Source organism: Vigna unguiculata, chromosome 2, assembly GCF_037176805.1.
Source record: "Vigna unguiculata cultivar grain cowpea cultivar isolate G323 ecotype 2 chromosome 2, ASM3717680v1, whole genome shotgun sequence".
NCBI lineage: Eukaryota > Viridiplantae > Streptophyta > Magnoliopsida > Fabales > Fabaceae > Vigna > Vigna unguiculata.
This window is the reverse complement of record NC_140793.1, coordinates 5,976,084-5,994,177: the sequence shown is the minus strand read 5'-3', so window position 1 is coordinate 5,994,177 and position 18,094 is coordinate 5,976,084.

Genomic DNA, 18,094 nt, shown 5'->3' with positions numbered 1-18,094 from the left:
CATACATACATATTATGTTTAATTAGTAATGTGATATATGTTTATGTTTAATGTTGGAGTTGAATGCTATGTTGGATATATTTGTTTGGAATGGATCAAATGGTCTCTAATTGGCAAGTCTATTTGTGATTTATAATGCAGGTTTGTTATTGTTCTATGTAATAAGCAGACATATAAAGCTGGCTTGGTAGCCTGATCATTAATTACCAATGACATTACCAACAACGTTAACTATCGATGAATGTTGTCTTCGCTTTACCGACGAATCACATGGTCATTTTACCGATGAATTTTTAATCGTCGAACATTCATCAGAAAGAACTATTTACCGATGGATATCCGCATTTACTAGCGGATGTTGCCATTGCGTAATACACAATTTTCTTGTAGTGTTGGAATTTATTCAAGTAAATTTTCCAAGCCCAATCAGTTTAGCTCAATTTGTCCAAGGAGCAAGGTCAAATTGTTTGGTGACTATTTTACTTAATGACTTGTGTGTTACGAAAATCATTAAATAGAATGTGTCACAAATTTAAAAATCATCATCTTTTGGGGGAATAGGGAACTAACCCTAAAAGAGAGACGATAGAGGTGCATTTTGGAGGCTAGGGACACTCATCATCATCATCATTATTTTCATCATATATCACTTTTCAAGTGCTCAAAATCTCTAAGAGTAACTAACTCCCTTATTCATCGGGGTTAGATGTATGTATATTCACTCTTTGTAATTTCTTCTATTTAATATACTTCTTTTTTACAACTCTTGTGTTCTGTTATTGTTCTTAATTTCATGATTATTGATTACCTATTTATTGGTATCTAATTATTGGGAAATAATTTAGAACCTTGATTATGATAGAACAACTAATAGATTTTGCCTCTAGACATAGACTTTTATCAATTAGTCAATTTAAACCTTTGAATTTAATGCAAATTTTTGGTAAGATTTCTTAAGGATTAGAGTTTTATTAGTAAGGCTTATACTTGTCTCTAAGGAATTAGGGCTTGTTAGCTTGTGGTGTAATTTCTAGAGTTAAAATTGGAAGTATTGTTTAGTGTTTTCACATGAATTGGAACATGAAATCCAACCTCGGTGAAGGCTCTACCGCATTGTCAATTCCATCAATTTAAATGTTTTCTAGAATTTTAGATTTATATTATTAAAATTTCACTCTTTTCATTATTTTAATGTTCGCAGTCTTAATTATTAAATAATCATTATTTTTCACTAGAAACGTGAATCTCTTGAAAAATGATATTTGGACTTTCCAGTATATTATTTGTGCGATTTGGTACACTTGTCAATATCTTAACGATCATGTATAAAAGGATAATGATAGAATGCCTCACTTATTTGACCCAATTTTTACCCGCCTACGTGGCATGGGTTATTTTATTATTTTTAAATCATACGGTAATTGGAGGCAGCATCCCAGGTATTTTTGCGTCATGTGCACGCGCGCTGAATTGGGGAAACATTTTAAAACAATATAGTGCATTGGTTCGGTTTTCCCTCGTCCTTCTCCTTCCCCGCAACGTTCTTCTTCGACCAGGTTACACAAACACAGAGGTATTTCTTCCCCAAAAGTTTTTTGTTCCCCAAAAGGCTATTCTTCCATAAAGGTTGCTGTTGTGGGTTGCATTCGAAGCGGATAGTGGACTTCTCGAGAGTGGTTTGGGTTGTTGGACGCGGCGGGTTTGCAGGAAACTGGTGGGTATCGTTCGGTGCAATGCTTGGGCACACTCTTGGTGGCGTAGTTCTTGGTTCATTAAAGACCATTGACATAAGGAACATTTGCCCGGTAGTTTCGAAATGGTTATTGGTTGAATGTATGGCTTTGATTCCATTGTAGAATGATTTTTCTTCACTTGAAGTCATTGTTTAATTTGCGAATGTGGTTGAAGATTGTGTATGTGGTTTAATGTGGTTAAAATTTATTTTTTTATTTATTTCATTTTGCAGTCATGATTGTGGGGTCCTGGTATTGAAATTTATAGAGATGTGGGATGATGTAAGCAAATTTGATGGCAAAGCCCTACTTGACTACACTACTATAAGTTTATCTATATAATATGTTTTATTGTTTATAGTGTTTCTTTGAAGATTACATTTGGTAACATTATCTTCATGTTCTTTTTAGGAGGAGCTGCAATTAATTAGGCAGAAATTTGTTTGTGATTGGGTTTTACATGAAGATAATGTCCACCGCGATGAAGTTATTCAGCACTACGATATGCTCATGAAGAAATAGCTGCTGTAAATGTAGAAGTTTGTGGTTTTGCATGCAACATAATTCTGTGACTGTATTCTTTTGGAGACTAAGATTATGAATTTGGGCTTTGATGGAATGCAATAACAGGATTTTTGAGATAATTGTAGATAGGTAAAGTTAGAATGAGGTAGACGTAGGAAATGAATGTACTCATTGTATATTTTGTTTGAAAACTTGGATGAAATAGAAACTGATACATTGGAAACTGATATTTGACTTGTAATGTGTTATGCAGTCTTCGAACTAAAAGTGTCATTGAAAAAACCACTTATGTAGGCACAATAATATATATTGTTAAATCATTTGTTGGAGTTAATACATATTTTGTACATTGACAGATTTATTCATGATTTGATGGTAATCTAACCATTTGAATGTGAATGCCATTGATGGCAAATGAAATTTGTTGTGAAAAGACAGCTATACATGGTGAACAATATACTTAATTTTAGGAAGGCAAATGTTAATTTTTGATTGTATTAAATTTTAGTTCATTCATTAACAGAGGTTTACTGATGAATGGCTTATGTGGATGACTTTTGTATTGTCTCCAAACCAGATTTTATGTAAAAATACACTTGAAAACCAGTTTCAGTACTGGTCGTACCAAAACTTGAGTTGAAAAAGACACTTATTGAATTAGAAAAGTACACTTCATTCTTGTACCACAAATGTTGTTTTTTTTTTTATCTTCAATTGCACTCACTTGTTTAAGTTGTTTGTTGATGATTCAAGTTAATGGAATTATTTGGATGGTTTTTGCATTGTCTCGAAACCAGATTTTATGTAAAAATACACTTGAAAACCATTTCCAGTACTGCTCGTACCAAAACTTGAGTTGAAAAAGACACTTATTGAATTAGAAAAGTACACTTCATGATGAAGGATTATCTTGTTCCTTTTTAAGATTATTGAATATGGTGTGAGTTGATTAAGAAAGCTAAGTGAAATCTCCACTGGACATTAAGATAGCAAGCTATATAGATGTGATAGTTCCTTTCACAAAGCTCAAGAGAAGAAGATGATGGATTGATTCAAAACAAAAAGGAAATGAAAAACACATAAACCATAGAAAACCAAGAACAATTAAAGGAAGAAGAAAATTGTTCCTGCAGAGAACAAATAAGATAGGTTAGGCACAAGCGTCACCTTACCACGTAGTCCGCTATCTCTTCAGTTGGCCTCTTCCCAGTCGATACATGTCGGCTTGAACCCAGGGGGGGTTACCTGCAGAAGAGTCTCCGAAGCTCAAGTAAGTCAAAAGCTCTCAGAGAGTCAAATCAGTGATTAATGAATGCGTACCTTTAAATGATGGGGTCCACGTGTATTTATAGAACATTAATGACGTTTGACCATTTCATGGGCTGGGTCTTGACCTGGGCTCTAGTTTGGGCCATGAATGGGCTTGGGCTCCAACCCAGGCCCTTGAGACCTATTGAATGCGGGGGCTTCGATTTTCGCTTAAGTTTATTGGAGTAGTCGGCCTGGGCTTTAACCTTTACCAGATATGCTCGAGTAGTCGGTCTAGACCGACTACTTGCCTAGATGGCTTATATTGGTGATATGAAGTGCTAACTTGGCCTAGCCTGGGTACTTGGCGGTCTCGATATGCACACTGTTTACTTGGTCGAGTTTGGCTAGGTACGGTACAAAAACATAATATGGAAAGGAAAGAAATGGTAAAAATGTGAGAAGCACGCCACTACAAGGCTAGGCTAGAAGCCATGACAACCTTGAAGATGAGTGGATGTGTGCCGCCACTTGCTATGCAAGATAAGACTTAAAAGTATTCACTCCCTAGGGAGGAAACTCTCACAAATGATTGAAACACAAGAGTATTTTTACTTCAAAATGTTTAGGGGCACCCCTTATATAGAAGAGTTTAGGGGCCTTTAAGCAAATAAAAGATACCTAAGGATGTCTTTACAAAAACCTAACCCTAGCTTCTAGAAACTAGGTCAAATAAGGTTACAAAAAATGAGAGACAAAAGAGGTAACTATGGTGTGTGCAAGGCTAATTTCGTTTTAGCACAAAAGGAGACAAAGAATGTGTCTCATATGTCTCCAAAAAGTGGCCAAAGTGTGCTAAAAACAAAGGAGACCAAAGGTACATAGGTACACTTGCTTCATGCCTGTTACTTTATGCTTTATGCCTTTTACTTTATGCTTTATGCCTTTGCTTTACTCTCTCCTCCACATCATTTATGCTCCCCAATCACCATGCGCCACCTAGCATTGCTTTCTTACTCCTAATTAACCTACAAAGCAAATAAACATAGATTAGCATGTTGGCTTAAGTCAAGTCAACTATAGTCAACAAGTCAACTTAGTCAAAAGTTAACAAGTCAACTAAAGTTGATTCAACTAAGTCAACTTTGGGAATCAAAAATAACAAACACAAATGAAAGGGATGAAGGATTAGTGAACTTCCTTTCTAAACATGCTTAGTCTTCTTAAGCATGTGCCTCCATCCTTGGTTGGGGTCAATCCTTCATCACCCTCCCCTCCTTGGAGAAAATTTGACCACAAATTCTTTAAGCCTTTGTAGATGGAGCTTGACTTGATTTGGGGGAGGATTTGCGCCTCCCTTTTTTGAGCTCTTGTTCTATCCTTTCTAAGGATATTACCTTTAGCTTTGGTTAGGCCATCTTTATTTTCTAGAGTATTCTTCCTCTCTTGCTTGTGCTTTGGGCCTTCCTTTTTAGCTTGAGAAGAGAAGGAAGGATGATGCACATCTTGTTTTGGAAGAATTTTTTTATAGGTAAGTAACACCTTAGTGAAAGCTTGCCCCTTTTCTTTTTCTTCTTTATCTTTTCTTATTATATTTCTATCCTTATTAACTTCTTGAGGTGATAGAGGTTGTAAAGTGGTCTTTTTCCCATTTATGAAGAAAATGTATTGGTTGGTATGACCATCATGTAAAGTTTGTTTATCAAATTGCCATGGCCTACCTAGTAAGATATGTGTGACTTCCATGGGAACAACATCACATAACACCTCATCTTTGTAGCTTCCTATAGAGAAGTTAATTAGGACTTGTTTATTGACATATATTTCTCCCTCTTTACTTATCCAAGCAAGCTTGTAGGGCTTAGCATGAGGAATGGTCTCTAAGCTAAGATTATCCACCAACCTTGTGCTAGCTACATTGGTACTACTTCCACCATCAATAATTAGAGAGCAAACCCATTTGTTAATTTTGCATCTAGATTGAAAAATGTTTTCTCTTTGAGTTGGTTAAAGCTCACTTTGATCTTGACCTATCATATGCCTTAATAACATAGGGTCTTTCTCAAAAATTTTAGTTTTACTAGAGGAAGAAGATTCTTTTGAAAGAGAATGGGGAGATGAGTGTTCACTTTCAACATCATTACTTTTCTTTAAGATCATGGTCCTTTTGGTTGGGCAATTTAAAGCAATGTGATTATAACCCAAACATTTAAAACATTTAATGGAACTTGATCTTTGAGAAGTGGAATGGTGAATGTGATCACTTGGTGACTTACTTTTACTTGGTGGTTCTTGATGAGATTTAGAAGGGAACTTATCATGTTTCTTTTTATCCTTTCCCTTCCATGAGTGACTAAAGTAGTGGTTGGGTGAGTAACTCTTCTTTGCCCTTCTTTTTCTTTTCAATTGAATTTCAATCCTAAGGGCAAGTGTGAAAACATTTTCAAGAGTGGAGTACTCATACAACTCTAGTTGGTCTTGTATGTCTCTCCTAAGACCACTCACAAATCTTTTTATTTTCTCTTTGTTAGTTTCTTTTATTTCAACCCTACGCATTTGAGACTCTAATTCTTTAAAGTACTCACTCACACTCATAGAACCTTGGTGAAGCCTTTGGAGCTTCAAAAGAAGTTCCTTCCTATAGGAGGGAGGAACAAATCTAGCGCGCATAAGAGTTTTAATGTCCATCCAAGAAGCCGCGGGTGGCCCTTGGTCATAATTCTTACAAACTTTATGCCACCAAGTATTGACATACTCCAAAAATTCTAAAACTACTAGATCAACTTGTGCTTGATCCTTTACATGATTTTCATTGAAAATTTGATCAACTTTAGCTTCCCAATCAAGGAAGATTTTGGGATCACTTCCTCCATGGAATTTAGGAATCTTTGGAGTTTGCTTCTCTTGTGATGGGTTGCGCCTAGAATGCCCTCTTTTCCTAGCCTCTCTTTCTTGCTCTTTAGCTTCAAGCCTTTCAATGTGCTCTTGGATTCTTAGGTCACTTTACTTCTTGTCTTTTCTCAATTGTGCAAAGTCCTCCTTCCTAGAAATCTCCAAATCCTGAAGCAATCTCATCAATGTATTGTTTTTGTTTGATGTAGGTGCATTTGATGAACTTGCCATGATTCCTACAACAAAAACACTCAAATCCGAGACAAAATAAATGGATTAGAGGTTAGACAACATGAAAACCGAGACCAAATCCAACCCAAAATGTAACCCAAGTGTTTAGATCACTCTCCCAAAGTAACAAGGCAAGGCTAGCACTCAAAATCCACCAAAGGAGTGAAGCAAACACTTTTAAAAACTTGTTCAAAACCTTTCAAATGCAAGACAAGTGATTCGGCCACAACACCCCAAGAGTTTTAAGAAAAGAAAACTACTAAGACAAAACAAAGAACACCTAGTAACAAGCAAGAAAAGCACAAAAACAAGAAAAGCTAAACTCTAAAGAAGAAAAGTTTGAGACAAAACTTTTAACAAGACTAAAACAAGAAAAGCACATTTTAAAGACTCTATGGAAAGTACTTGACAAGCATCTTCAAGTCTTAAATCATGCATACACCAAGAAAGATCATATCCAAGTTAAAGCATGTAACTAATTAGCCAATATCACCCAATTCTCAAGTATGAAAACTAGTAGCATAACACCTAGTAAAACACACACTTTTAGTTCACCAAGGAGCAAGGTTGCTTTCGGTTTTTAGGCAAAAATTGGTGCAAAATTTTCTTCTTTCACAACTAGTTTCATAAAATGGTGAGAAAGAGTTTTAGATGGCTTGGACACTTAGTTCCTCAAGTTTTAGGCCAAAATCAATTTCATGGAGCTTACATCAAGCAAGACATAAAGTGAAAGTAACATTCAAATACTTGGAAAAACAACAATAAGAAAACTTCAAGTTAACATATGACATATGACTCAAGCAAAAATTAGGCACATTTAAAAATTCAACATGACATACACAAAGACACAAACATGTATCTATCATGCATTTAAACTCATGGATTTGAGGCTCAAAGACATGTTATCCAACCATATTTAGGAGCTTAAAGAGGTGCAAAAACCGAAGCCAAAAACTGCCACAACAAAATCTGAAAACGCTGATTCACGTATTTTTAGTAGATCTGACCTTTGCTCACTAATTTGATCATAACTTTCTCCATAGAACTCCAAATGCGTTGGTTCTTTTTTTTTCTGGAAACTAGACTCAGAGAGCTTTCTTTTGACACCAAAACGTAATTTTTGGACTGCTGAGCTGGTGCAGTTAAATGTTTTAAAATCGTCACGTTTATTGCCAGCACTGTTTTTGTGTGTCATGGAAGTGGATTTGAACCATACCAAGATAGCTACAACAAGACAAGGTTAGTACATGAAAAACACCATATTCAAGATAACCTAGGCTCTAGATATCAAATGATGAAGGATTATCTTGTTCCTTTTTAAGATTATTGAATATGGTGTGAGTTGATTAAGAAAGCTAAGTGAAATCCCCACTGGACATTAAGATAGCAAGTTATCTAGATGTGAAGGTTCCTTTCACAAACCTCAAGAGAAGAAGATGATGGATTGATTCAAAACAAAAAGGAAATGGAAAGCACATAAACCATAGAAAACCAAGAACAAATAAAGGAAGAAGAAAACATAAAATGGAAAGGAAAGAAATGTTAAAAATGTGAGAAGCACGCCACTACAAGGCTAGGCTAGAAGCCATGACAACCTTGAAGTATTTACTCCCTAGGGAGGAAACTCTCACAAATGGTTGAGACACAAGAGTGTTTTTACTTCAAAATGTTCAACCCTTTTACATGTCTAGGAGCACCCCTTATATAGAAGAGTTTAGGGGCCTCTAAGCAAATAAAAGATACCTAAGGATGTCTCTACAAAAACCTAACCCTATCTTATAGAAACAAGGTCAAATAAGGTTACAAAAAATGAGAGACAAAAGTGTTTTTTTCTATCTTCAATTCCAATCACTTCTTTAAGTTGTTTGCTGATGATTCACGGTGATGGAATTATTTGGATGGCTTTTGCATTGTGTCCAAACCAGACTTTTTGTAAAAATATACTTGAAAACCATTTCCAGTACTGCTCGTACCAAAAGTTGAGTTGAAAAAGACACTTATTGAATAAGAAAAGTACACTTCATTCTCGTACTAGAGAAGTTGTTTTTTTTTCTATCTTGAATTTCAATCACTTCTTTAAGTTGTTTATTGATGATTCACGGTGATGAAATTATTTGGATGGCTTTTGCATTGTGTCCAAACAAGTTTTTATGTAAAAATACACTTGAAAACTAGTTCGAAAACTGCTCGTACCAAAACTTGACTTGAAAAGGGAACTTATTGAATTAGAAAATACACTTCATTCTCGTACCAGAGAAGTTGGTTTTTTTTCTATCTTCAATTCCAATCACTTTTTTAAGTTGTTTGTTGATGATTCACGGTGATGGAATTATTTGGATGGCTTTTGCATTGTGTCCAAACCAAACTTTTTGTAAAAATACACTTGAAAACCATTTCCAGTACTGCTCGTACCAAAAGTTGAGTTGAAAAAGACACTTATTGAATAAGAAAATTATACTTCATTCTCGTTGATGGAGGCGTGGCTCAGGATCGTCATAACAGTTGATGGAATGATGCCCAATACCTTTAGAGAGCGATCTCAGATTAGCTTCAGATCGTAGAATAAGAACTCTTTTATAATTTTTGTAATGTTTTTGTTTGGGCTTTATCGGACCTTTAGTTGTGTTGGGCCTTTTGGTGTTTCGGCCCATAGTATATAAGCCCTTGTAAGACACATTTGGATCCAGATTTGAGTTATATGAAAATTTGAGTTTTCTCTCAAGTCTCGAGGTTCTCCTCAGAACCACCGATCCTTATCTTTAAATCTCCGATTCAAAGTGGTGGATCTTCCTCACTTATCTTGGAACCTCCTCCAAGTGGCGTGATTTCCTCTCGTTCCGAAAACCCCCAAATCGACGTCTTCCATTTTCCCCTTTTCGTTTTAGGGTTCATACCATTCCTGTCCAAGACGAAATTCATCCCCAAATCCGAGACGTTCCTTCATCATCTGGTAATCAGAGCTCGGTTAGTTGTTCTTACAAGATTGGTTTCGGAATTTCTAGTTTGTGCTTCCAAAAATTGTCATGGTGCATTAGTTTGTTCACAACTCTCGTTCGTCTTCGGGGTTTTGTCATCGTTCTTCGTTTTGTTCTCATTCATCATCTATTGATGGCTTCATGTTCGTAGTCTTCGTCTCGTAAATCTTGCACCTAAATTCGAATGGGTCATTCTTGCGCATTCTTGCTCCAACAAACAAATTCTTGCGCAATTGGCCGTGAAACACATTTGGGATGCTGACCAAATTTAATTGGGTTGATGAGAGTGTTGCTTTTGGGCTGCACGTTATGTTGGTCTCGCTAGGATATGTTGACTCAATGAACGGTACGGAAACAAAAGTCAGTTTGGGGCTCAATGGCATTTTGGTAAAACTAGTCTAGCATGGGAGTAATTAGCATGATATAATTCAGAGATTGAATTCAAGAAAACTTTTGCCTCTAGTCTTTTTGGTTTTGTGGGTTTCTTTTGGTGTTCTAAGTCATAACCTTTGGTGTTATCCTTATGTTTTGTGCGTGTGATTTAAACAAATGCAGCCCAAATTCAATTTGTGTCCTTATTTGAATGTCCACATTGTTGCTACACTTTTTTGAGGGCTGTTTGGGGTGTGATTGGGCGGTCTTTGGTCATCCAGAAGCAGCAGATTGTGGAAGTTTGGAGGTGTGGTTGAGTGGCCAAAGCGGGGTACTGTAGTGCAGCGTTTTTATGTTAGAAGCAAAGTGATTCGGGCAATTTGGTGAAGCAGCTTGGACTCCTTTCAGTGCACAATTTAGAGTGTTTCAAGCGGTTGCAACTCATGTTTATCTAGGATGACCCTACGTTTGGTTGAATTTGGTTGGCTCATGTTGTGCGTTAATGCAAATTGCATTAAGAACAGCGCAATGAATTATTTGGTTTAGTGCACACACACTTAATTTCCTCACATGGACTTATAGTTGAGTGCTTAAAATATGTTGACTGTTTGAGTTTGCGTTTGGTGCTTGGCATTATCCAAGGTTGGGAAGAATTTCAATAGTGGAGGCAACCAATTTAACCCATTCGGTGGCTACAAATTGATTCCATTATTTCTGAATTCGGTGCCAACATCTAGTCCAAACCGTGCAACCATTTAGTGAAAATTCTAGTGCAGGCAGGAAGGTGAATTGGCAGCACACTATTTTTGGCAATAATCTAGTGCAAAGCTAGTGCACAATTTTAGTGGCAGCATCACAATCAAAATCAAGCTGAAAGGCGAACGTGGAATTTTTTCGCAAATTGCTGCAGAGAGAAATTGGTTCAATTGGCTTAGTTGAGTGCAGATTAGTGGTGGAAAATTTAATCATGGAATGGTGTGCATGGTTGGATGGTACTTAGAGTTGGAAATGTGATTTGAAGCGGTGGAGGCAGGAAATCTTTGTTTGGCACACGTTATAGGAAGTTTCTTGGTGAAATTAGTTGGCCTAATCACACTAAGCAATTGCATTCAGTGCAGCAGAATTGGCAGCCAGATTTAATGCTTTCGGTTCAGTGCAAATACATGTCGTAGCTTATTTGGTAAAGCTCCTATTTCAGTTTAAGCTCACCACAAATTCTTCTAGCCCTATCGGTGGCATTTAATTTGGTATGCTGTTTTAGTGCAAAGTGTTGCTGCATGAAGTGATTTGCTCCATTTAGTGCACAATTTAGATTGTTTCATCAAAGCAGTGCAAAGACAATCCAAGTTCTGCAGCGCCTGGACCATTTCTTCAACCAGCAACCAACTTTGTGGCAGCAAGAAGCTGCTGTAGTAATTTCAAGCAGGATCCCTACATGGCTTATTGATGCAATGACACGTAATTGTGGACCAACTTTTGGAGCAATTAAAAATTGAATTAGCAGTGCAAAGTGCAGATTGTTTGGTGTTGATTGTGGTAACGGGACAGTGGACTTATCAAGGACTGTTTGTGCTATGATTGGCTGATGTGTGGGGCATGAACTGAGGTATTTTTTTGCTGCTGTTTTGGGACGTAACTTTGGCTGTTTGTGCTAGATTTTGCTGCTGTTTCGACATATTTTGGGCTGGTTTAGACCGCAAGCGTGAGGCTATTTTGGTTGCATTTATTATGTTGTCCTCCCTCTGTTTTGGATGTTGTTATGATGGATATACATGGTTCCTATTATGTGTATTTATGGGTCAATATTGTTGTGAGTATAAGTCTATTTTCTTGAATTGCTAGCTTTGCTTGAGTCCTTTGTCTATCACTTTTCTTTTTGAGTTTAATTTTCCTTGGATTCTTGTGTTGTGGGACAATGTACCTTGGGTTAAATTGTTGGTAGTATTGCTTGTGAAAGTTTGTATTAATCATCACAATTTAGCTTGAGTATTTTGTTTCACACTTCCAGTAGTAATTCTAAATACTTTGTTTAGATTACTCTTGTTTTTTTTTAAGTGTTTTTCTTGTTGTCAGGGTCTTAGTTTGTCACATATTCACTCCCTTTGGTTTAGCCATTTCTTGATTTTGGTGCTTTTTAGTTTGTCTTCAAATTTCCTTGGTTTTGTCTTAGAGTTTTCTTTCCTTGGCCTCCTGAGTTGAGCTTAGATCTGTTACGTCTTTCACTTTGATTTTGAATTATGGATGGGTTGATTGGAGGTTCTTTGAAGAACTGAACATGAACTTAAGAGCGATTGAATATACTTTGAGAGTGAAACACGAGTGGAATTGAGTGTAAACACGTAAGGAGTGGTGAGGCCCATTTGATAATATTATCTACATTACTTTTGCTAACTACTTACTGTGTTTGTGTTAGTTCTTGTTTCCTCTCTTTCACTGCAGGAATTAGAAATTCTCAGCACTCCAGAATGTTCCATACACGTTCGACCTTGATAGAAGATATCAACTTCATTGTGTCCAGAATTATGAGGTTGGATAGCAAACTTGGGAATCTTAGAATGGAGCACCATGAAGATAGAGGAGCATTGCCAAGCGACAAAACAAGTGTTATTAGGTGCACCAAGTGTGAAGGATATGGACATGAAAATTATCAATGTCCTAATTGCAACGCAAAGTACATGAATCTTCAAGATCTCCAAGATTACATTGTATACTTGAAAGAGGTGAAGAGGAGTGTTAGGCAAAAGCTCGAAGTCAGACGAGAGCAACAAGCAAAAAGGGAGTGGGAAAAGGCAAGACAAAAGAGAGAGTTGAAAGAGGAAAAAGAGCTAAAAGAGAGAAAGGAGAAAGAGCTAAAAGAGAGAAAGGAGAAAGAGCTAAGAGAACAAGAGAAGAAAAAGCAAAGAGAAAGAAAGGAGCTAGAGATGAGAGAAAGAGAACAAAAGATGAAAGAGCTTAGAGAAAAAAAAGAGCAAGAGCTACAAGAGCGAGAAGAAAAAGAACAAAGAGCAAAGGAAGAAGAAGAACAAATAGAGAAACACAAGAAAGAGTCTCTCCTCACACCCTTGACATGCATGGTTGAGATGAAATCCTTAAAGGGGGACGATAATGCGTTAAATTGTTGTTCCCATTCACACCATGATTTTTCATTTTCATTGGGAACACTTACTAACCCCTCTCTTTTTGTCTTAATGCCTAGTGAAGACTTATACATTAAGGAGCAATGGCATAAGCAATGGGGTGAGGAAAAGATGATAGAAAAGGTAACAACAACATGGGCAACACATGAACCTGACTTTAATCATTTGCTAGTGTGTTTGTCCTATTCTGAAAATCCTAAGGGATTTCAAGGACACTCTTTTTCTATTATGATTACTATGGATTGTTTTCCCTTGTGTTTCACTGTGAATAGCATAGTTGTGTTGAAACTCTTTGATGTGTTCTGCAGGTTTATCTTTGATCCTGGAGGACAATCTCCAAGCACCTTGATAATAAGAGATTGACCTCTCCCACAATTTCAATCTCATTTTTAGATAGCACTTTATTTCTATCTTTAGACTATTCAGGTTTTGCGTGCTTTCAGCACTTATGGATGTGTGTTTAGCTGTAGGTAATAAAACGCTAAAATTCGAGGTCGAATTTTCTCCAACCTGGAGGCAATGATGGAGGCGTGGCTTAGGATCGTCATAACAGTTGATGGAATCATGCCCAATACCTTTAGAGAGCGATCTCATATTAGCTTCAGATCGTAGAATAAGAACTCTTTTATAATTTTTGTAATGTTTTTGTTTGGGATTTATCGGACCTTTAGTTGTGTTGGGCCTTTTGGTGTTTCGGCCCATAGTATGTAAGCCCTTTGTGAGACACATTTGTATCCAGATTTGAGTTATATGAAAATTTGAGTTTTCTCTCAAGTCTCGAGGTTCTCCTCAGAACCACCGATCCTTATCTTTGAATCTCCGATTCAAAGTGGCGGATCTTCCTCACTTATCTTGGAACCTCCTCCAAGTGGCGTGATTTCCTCTCGTTCCGAAAACCCCCAAATCGACGTCTTCCATTTTCCCCTTTTCGTTTTAGGGTTCATACCATTCCTGTACAAGACGAAATTCATCCCCAAATCCGAGACGTTCCTTCATCACTCGTACTAGAGAAGTTGTTTTTTTTTTTCTATATTCAATTTCAATCACTTCTTTAAGTTGTTTATTGATGATTCACGGTGATGAAATTATTTGGATGGCTTTTGCATTATGTCCAAACAAGTTTTTATGTAAAAATACACTTGAAAACCAGTTCCAAAACTGCTCGTACCAAAACTTGACTTGAAAAGGGCACTTATTGAATTAGAAGATACACTTCATTCTCGTACCAGAGAAGTTGGTTTTTTTTTCTATCTTCAATTCCAATCACTTTTTTAAGTTGTTTGTTGATGATTCACGGTGATGGAATTATTTGGATGGCTTTTGCATTGTGTCCAAACCAGACTTTCTGTAAAAATACACTTGAAAACCATTACCAGTACTGCTCGTATCAAAATTTGAGTTGGAAAAGACACTTATTGAATAAGAAAAGAATACTTCATTCTTGTACTAGAGAAGTTTTTTTTTTCTATCTTCAATTCCAATAACTTTTTTAAGTTGTTTGCTGATGATTCACGATGATGAATTATTTGGATGGCTTTTTCATTGTGTCCAAACCAGACTTTCTGTAAAAATACACTTGAAAACCATTTCCAGTACTGCTCATACCAAAAGTTGAGATGAAAAAGACACTTATTGAATAACAAAAGTATACTTCATTCTCGTACTAGAGAAGTTGTTTTTTTTTTCTATCTTCAATTTCAATCACTTCTTTAAGTTGTTTATTGATGATTCACGGTGATGAAATTATTTGGATGGCTTTTGCATTGTGTCCAAACCAGACTTTCTATAAAAATACACTTGAAAACCATTTCCAGTACTGCTCGTACCAAAAGTTGAGTTGAAAAAGACACTTATTGAATAAGAAAAGTACACTTCATTCTCGTACTAGAGAAGTTGGTTTTTTTTTCTATCTTCAATTCCAATCACTTTTTTAAGTTGTTTGCTGATGATTCGCGCTGATGGAATTATTTGCATGGCTTTTGCATTGTCTCCAAACCAGATTTTATGTAAAAATACACTTGAAAACCAGTTCCAATACTGCTCGTACAAAAACTTGACTTGAAAAAGACACTTATTGAATTAGAAAAGTACACTTCATTCTAATACCACAAGGAAGACATATAATTAAAGTAGGACCTCATTCAGCACAAAACACAAATATCAGATTTAACAAAAAACCTTAACATTCATAACATCACATCTAATTGTTTGAACATCATAGTTACTCGTCACACAAACATTTGTTGACAAAGACAGTAATGAATTCATCGGCATCAGCGTGATCCACTTCAAAGAGCATACGATCTCCTTCTTTCAATTGATGTTCATTGCAAAATTCCTTCCAACCCTTCCCAATCTTGGTGGAGCGGGGTGAATCTGAAATTAGAAGTTTGCATACTACAACACTATTAGGACCACTAAGAATGACTTGATTGATATGCTTGCTCTTGATCAAGGTAGCAAATTTGGTGTTAAGGTCCTGATTGGCAAAAAACATAATTTTTTTTTTCAGTATCCCAATTAATGTGAGGTTAACATGTGCTTAATGAAAATAAAAAACTTGACATATAGATGAGACCTTCGACTTTGATAACTGGTCAACCTCACACAAAAGATTGTGTCATGAAACTCAGTGGCGGCATGGCGCAAATACCTCTGTATGCTAAGTTCAGTACATGTCCCTGGAAACACGATGATCTCAAAACGGTTGTTCCCAGTGTAGCGGAACTGGACATGACGATCACCGGAAATGTGATAATCTGTTCGAATGTCCATCCAACCATGAGTGAAAAATAGGGTTTCAATCGTGGAACAAGAACATACGATAATAGGGTTTCATTTGGGGAAAAACAACACAAAAATACGGGATTGCAATCGGGGAAGTAAAACATACCAAATTGGCCTTTGATTTGAAGAAGAAGAACACCAAAATTAGGGCTTCCAATTGTCGAGGAAGTTGCTCCCAGCGATTAGCAGCGATCGACAGCCACAAAGCCCACCTCTGTTTTTCTTTCCCAAAACCGCACTCTCGCTTTTTCCTAAACCGCAACGTTCACTTCTTTTTTTCTTAGTTTTCCTGTGTAGCACGTGACCTTCAAACCGCAATGTTCACTCTTGCTTTTCTCACACGTTACTTCTCTTTTCATATTTAAAAAACATAAAATAACCCATGCCACGTAGACGAGTAAAAATTGGGTCAAATAAGTGAGGCATTCTATCATTATCCTTTATAAAAATATTACACAAGCTACCAATTTTGTGTTGTACACAAGTTGACGTTAATACATCACTAAATTGAAATTGATTTTTAAAGTAGTTTAGCATTTGCCAAGTAGATGCTAATACTTTTTTTTTTTAATTTTATTTAATTTTGTGTTGGTTTAGTCAATGCTAATTAAAATCTATTTTTAAAATTAATTTAATTTACGTTAATTTAGCCGATGCTAATGGCTCTAACTTCAAAAGAAGTTCTTGTACGTCACCTCCATGTTTAACAAGTATAAATGAAAAAAATAGAAAAAAAAATTATAGTGGATGAAGCGTATTCATTATGACTGAAGGAGATGAAGAGATAAATGTGAATGAAGGAGATGAGAAAAAAATGTAGATGAAGAAAATGTGTGTGGATGAATGTGATGAATGTGAATGAATAATATAAATATGAACAAAGAAGATAAGTGTAAGGAGATTTGTGAAAGAAAAAAAAAAAGGTGTGTTAAGTTTTATATAGAAAGTGAAAGAAAAATTGTGTGAGAATATTTGACATTTAGTTTAATAAAAATTTTCAGTTCGTATTTGTTATGACAAACACACGTGCATTGATAATATAGAACTTAGTGTCAACTAAGGTGGCGATAACTATTTATTTCTAACATTTATTTGAGTTAGTGTCAGTTGAGCAAACACTAATATTATTACTTTTTAATGTTTATTTGGGTTAGTGTTAGCTTAACCATAGCTGATTTAACGGAAAAATTAGCTTACAATATAAACTTTGTATACAAAAAGTGATAAATCACTGCTTAAACGAGAGACTATAAGCATTAACTCTGAAGTTATTGAATGTTTAAATATATCACTGCTTAAATAAGAAAAAAATGTTTTATTAGAATTAGAAAATTAAGAAAGAAACCCCACACGTTCTTATTATATTCACATTAGTGAGTGTGCATGGCAAGGAGCATGCATGAGTACTAACAGTTAGAGTTTAGCAGTTGGAATCACTGCAAACAGTTATTCGGTTAAAGGGTGTATATATATAGTAACAATGCAAGTAGGTCATGGCATCGCGTTCATTCAGTTATATCATTCCTCTGATCGAAGTAACACAGGGAAAGAGAAACAAAAAAGGAAAAAGGAATATTGGAAGGAGGTTGTCACTGGTTGTTCTTATAACGAGTCCCAAGAGGATTTCAAGCGCAGCAAAGAACTCCCAATACCAACAAAGCCTTACATTCTCAATTCTTTTTCTTCATGTTAGTTTTCTTCACTATCACTTTTCTTTGTTCTCTTTTTTCTTCTAATCACTCTCTTTCTGGTATATATCAGAAATTACCTGTAATGGTGTGTATGTATCTACATTTATCACTTCTTTTCTTTTGTTTCTTTTTCTTCTTATCACTCTGTATCTGCTATCCAATTTTACCTGTAATGGGGTGTATCTTGACCAATCATTCTAATTTTTCTTTCAGTGGCTATTGCATGGCTTGTGTATTTTCTTTCTAAGAAAATGTACGTTCTTGTTGAAAATGAAAAAGCTAGTATTGTTTGAAGGTTAATAATTTCACATCCCCTGATATGCTTTGATATAATTTGTAGGGAAGAGGACACTCACAGCAACATATATAGTGTTCCATATATAAATTTGCCAGCCCTGAGGGTTGAGAATATTTCAGATTTAAATTTGGATATCATGGAGCAGCAGAACATTGAAGAAGATTCGAAAAGAATGCAGCTGCAGAATGTTGAGAAACAGTTTGAA